Below are 5,434 nucleotides of genomic sequence, written 5' to 3'. Positions count from 1 at the left end.
GGGCATTATTTATTTATTTCATTTCATTACCACTACAGAGTAACCCATCGCCTTGAAATGTAAGGTGGGTCGGATGCTTCTGAATCTAATAGCAAAGACTTCTCATTGTTACAGTCTTATTGGTATACAGTTGTTAACAATTGTTAAAATGGTTGCATATAATTTTTGTTACTACATAGATGATGAGAATATAATTTATACAATGCAAATGTCAAAGAAAAATAAAAAAAAGAAAATGTAACACAATGAGTGTGGTTAAGAATAGTTTGTAATATATAGAGGGAAGTTCAAATGGTTCTGAGCACTATGGGACTTAACATCTGTGGTCATCAGTCCCCTAGAACTTAGAACTACTTAAACCTAACTAACCTAAGGACACCGCACACATCCATGCCCGAGGGAGGATTCGAACCTGCGACCGTAGCAGTCGCGCGGTTCCGGACTGAGCGTCTAGAACCGCTAGACCACCACGGCCGGCTATAGAGGGAAGTGATATGCTGTATTTGGATGAGTGCTGCTCTAAGTAGCATGTTGGCTAGTAATGGCCTATTTCCATCTATTTCATATGAGAAGGTCTCGGAACAAGCTCGAGCTATTCTCATCTGAAATGGTTCGTGCTAATGTATGTTTACATAGATTATACAGATTAAATGCTGACTGAGCACTTCATACACGGAATACATGAATTTAGCTTATGTTCTGCATATTACTAAAAAAAGCATTAGCAGTATACCAATAAGATAGTAGCAATGAGATGTCTTTGCTGTTAGATTCAGAAACATCCAACCCACCTAACACTTCAAGGCGGTGTTTTATTCTGTACCGTTAATAAAATAAATAAATAAATGTTTGTAACTTGTTAGTTGAAATAGAATATAGTTCATTGCTGCTTGAATACATTATTCCTTAAATAACTACCGGCCTGTGTGGCCGAGCAGTTCAAGGCGCTTCAGTCCGGAACCGCGCGACTGCTACGGTCGCAAGTTCAAATCCTGCCTCAGGCATGGGTGTGTGTGATTTCCTTAGGTTAGTTAGGTTCAAGTTCTAGGGGACTGATGACCTCAGATGTTTAGTCCCATAGTGCTCAGAGCCATTTGAACTATTTTTGTTGCTTGAGATGACGATTCAAAGTGATTTACATCTCACAAATTAAAGGAAACGTTTAAATTTTTTATGTTCATTATTACGCATTAAATTACTGTTCCATAACCGACACAAGCAATTTACTTGTGTTTTGGCTGTGTTATTACAGCAAGCTTTGATGCTCTTTGGACGTGGGTGCTAATGCGCGAGAATGTATGGCCCTAACGTGAAAGGTATCTGTCCCATAAATTCAAACACATTTTTGACAGGCAAATAGCTTCAGTAGACGTGTTATGGATGAATCGAGTGGCCGCCGGAACTGCCGCTGTTATTGTTTCTCCGATAGTATTTTGCGTATGAAGCGCACGATATCATGACAAACGAGTCGCACACTTCAACAAAACCTGAAAGTTGAGGCTGGGGATGGAGATTATTTGTAAGTAGTAACTCACTGTGAACAGCTATTTCGCGTTTTATTGTGATGGCGTCGCTGCCTTGCCACGTGCACGTGATTTGTGATGTCGATGTAGGGCAGAATGTGTGCGTGAACGCGTGACGGGAGAAGTTGTAAATCAAGAGCAGTAGCGTGATGTCATCCGATAATTCTGTCGTTGCGAAGTTTCGTGCAGTATCGGGATTTTTACTAGCAATTGCAGTACGTTATATCGCAGGATAAAGATGTCGGCTCGGTGGACAACTTTCCTGTTCCACACGCGAAGTTTGCTGGCAAAGTATTTATGTTACAGTAGTACGTTATTCATTGCTGCTGGGACCAACACATTTCACAAAAGCAAGCAAGAAATATCCTCTCTGTCTTTGAAAGCCTCGTTTGTATTTTCCCGTTTCTCCACAACAAAGTTGCACTTCGTTTCCATTTATTTATGACTTATAGCGTAAGTTATATAATATTTAAATAATCTTCAGTGTGACTGTTCTATTACTACACTGGTGTAGAAAACTTAAGTATACAAGTAGGTTTCGCGTAATGTGGCAGTCCCAAGTGAAACAGCTCGACGGAACTTTGAGCATACATCCAAAGGACTGCTAGAGTATAGTGCAGAAGGTAAATGAAAGAAATGCGCAATAACACGATCATAAATGACACTTTTGTTCAAAGATAACAATTACACCGAAGTCAACGCGATGCATGATGGTCCTCTGGAGATTGCAAACGACGGCGGGACATGTTTCGTCACCACGGACGACGATGCGCCCATTCTGGCAAAGATGATGATGATGATTAAGATGATGTTTGGTTTGGCGGGCGCTCAACTGCGCGGTTATCAGCCCCCGTACAAATTCCCAACCTTTGCTCAGCCCAATCTCGCCACTTTCGTGAATGAGGATGAAATGATGAGGACAACAAAAACATCCAGTCATCTCGAGGCAGGTGAAAATCCCTGACACCGCCGGGAGTCGACCCCGGGACCCCGTGCTCGGCAAGCGAGAACGCAACCGCGAAACAACGAGCTGCGGACTGCTGGCAAAGAGGCTGGTAAGAAGTTGACTTATCCATCGTCACGGATGACCACTTCTGGATGGTCGTTTTTGTGGGATTTAAGTCGGAGGAAAGGGCAGTTCAGTCCGTTCACCGAATATCCTCTTGTTCCAAAAGCCACCTACACAGTGCGATTCGGTCACGGATTGTCATCCACAAAAATGAAGTCGAGGGCGAATGCACCCCTGAAAAGACTCACGTGGGAAAGGAGCTCAGTATCAAAATAACATTGACTGGTGAGTGTATCGTCTCCAAAGATTTTGAAATTGGCACGTCCATGCAACACTATACTTTCTCACACCGTAACACCTGGACCATCAAAACTGTCACGTTCCACAATAACTTTTGAAAACATTTCTGGTGGAGAAAACCACCGTCTAGCTATTATACTGTAAAATGGATTGAAAACAATCTTGATCGCAATAAAATATTTACTTGCAATGCTAACCGGTTTCATTCAGAATGTGACCATCTTCAAACTATTTATACCATGGTGGCGGATGGTAGCAGTGAAAGGCGTTCCTGGAGGCACAACACCTACTCCGTACAACCCACCGCCTACCATCAAGATACAAGCACTCTGTCTTCAGGCCACAAGCGGCCATCGGGACCATTCGACCGCCTTGTCATCCTCACTGAGGACGTGGATAGGAGGGGCGTGTGGTCAGCACACCGCTCTCCCTGTCGTTATGATGGTTTTCTCTGACCGGAGCCGCTACTAGTCAGTCGAGTAGCTCCTCAATTGGCATCACGAGGCTGATTGCATCCCGAAAAATGCCAACAGCGCATGGCGGCCCGGATGGTCACCCATCCAAGTGCCAGCCACGCCCGACAGCGCTTAACTTCGGTGATCTGACGGGAACCGGTCTACCCACTGCGGCAAGGCCGTTGCCCAACATCAAGATACAGAGTGACAATTGTCAGCTATATGAAAAAAACGTAAATAAGTTACAAACTACGTCGTACACCCACTTTATTCAACATATAAACGTCACTACAGATATTCTGATTTTGGTTATGACATGTTCGATTTGCTTGCCATCATTGGCGATGATGTGGCGCAGACGAACAGCAACATTCTGCATGATCTGCTGAAATGTCGGAACATCGATGCGGTCGTCGACAGACTGAATGGCTGTTTTCAGCTCATCAATGGTTTTGGGGTTATTGCTGTAACCTTGTCTTTAATATAGCCCCACAACAATTCGAAGCATGTGTTCAGATCCGGAAACCATCGAGGCCGGTGCCAGTGGCCTCAGGGTATCCCAGAGTCAGAATGCTGTCGCCAGAGTGCTCCTCCAGGACATCAAACTCATACTCCGGTGGGGTCGAGCTCCAGCTTGCATGAACTACATCTTCCCGAAACCACGGTCACTTTGGAAAATAGCGTGAAATCATTTTCCAGAATTTTCACGTGCCGTTCTTTAGTCACCATGCCATCAAGGATTGTCACAACCATCATTCAGGGACTGGACAATGCACACCACGCAGTCACTGAACCTCAGTCCCCCAAATGCGCCAGTTTTGCTTATTGACAAACACACACAAATGAAAGTGGGCTTCGTCGCTAAACCAAACCACACTTGCTCATAATAGTTCCCATCATAGCCCGCGGCCAACCAAGCAGCAGACGGCCGCAGTGGCCGAGCGGTTCTAGGCGCTTCAGTCCGGAACCGCGCTGCTGCTACGGTCGCAGGTTCGAATCCTGGCTCGGGCATGGATGTGTGTGATGTCCTTAGGTTAGTTAGGTTTAAGTAGTTCTAGGGGACTGATGACCTCAGATGTTAAGTCCCATAGTGCTCTGAGCCATTTGAACCAACCGTGCAGAAGTTATGAGGATTTTATTTCATATACTGAAGCACGGTATTTGCCGAGTGGTCTAGGGCGCTGCAGTCATGGACTGTGCGGCTGGTCCCGGCGGAGGTTCGAGTCCTCCCTCGGGCATGGGTGTGTGTGTGTGTGTGTGTGTGTGTGTGTGTGTGTGTGTGTGTGTGTGTGTTTGTCCTTAGGATAATTTAGGTTAAGTAGTGTGCAAGCTCAGGGACTGATGACCTTAGCAGTTAAGTCCAATAAGATTTCACACACATTTGAACACACATTTTTTTTGTAGTTCAATAATTGTCACTCTGTGTAATTGGTCTGAAGATGGCCATATACCGACAGAACCAATTGCCATTCCAAATAAATGTTTTGTTGCAATCAAGATTTCTTTTAGCTCATTTTTAACGTTAGACAATGTTCACAGGCGCATTACGTGCTCGTCCTCTCGTCATATGCGGGTGCGTAATGCACCAAAAACAGTATATGTGCATGAGTAGGACTAAAAAATAATGTGTTCATTAACGGGAAATTATGATATATAACTATCCTGTAAACTGACTCGTTCTACATCTTTTCGATAAAAGAATTGTTCAAATAAGTTATGAAACACGCAAATAACTAACCACAAAAACTCCTAATACCAGCCTTTCGGTCTTCGTAGAAGCACGTCGCAAAGCGTGTACAGGCGTCCGTCATGACCTCACATCCTATTAAGACCCATGTCCCGCCTTTAGTAATACCCGGGTTGGTTGATTTGGGGGAGGTGACCAAACAGTGAGGTCATCGGTCACATCGGATGAGGCAAGGATGGGGAAGGAAATCGGCCGTGCCCTTTCAGAGGAACCGTCGCGGCATATGCCCGAATCGACTCAGCGAAATTACGGAAAACCTAATCAGGATGGCCGGACGCGGGTTGAATCGTTATCCTGTGCAGTGTGTTAACCACTGCGCCACCTCGCTCGGTCGTAATATCCTGGGGACCATCGTAAATCGCAGTGACTTCATTATAATCAATGTCTGTGAATAAAGTGT

General features: G+C 44.8%; 1 pseudogene; it reads right to left on the bottom strand.

Annotated features, from left to right (window-relative positions):
• Positions 1–3,356: 3,356 nt before the first annotated feature.
• Positions 3,357–3,474, bottom strand: LOC124778913 (annotated as a pseudogene).
• Between the last annotated feature and the right edge of the window lie 1,960 nt (positions 3,475–5,434).

Source organism: Schistocerca piceifrons, chromosome 2 (assembly GCF_021461385.2).
Source record: "Schistocerca piceifrons isolate TAMUIC-IGC-003096 chromosome 2, iqSchPice1.1, whole genome shotgun sequence".
NCBI lineage: Eukaryota > Metazoa > Arthropoda > Insecta > Orthoptera > Acrididae > Schistocerca > Schistocerca piceifrons.
This window is presented reverse-complemented; position numbering and strand designations above follow the sequence as displayed.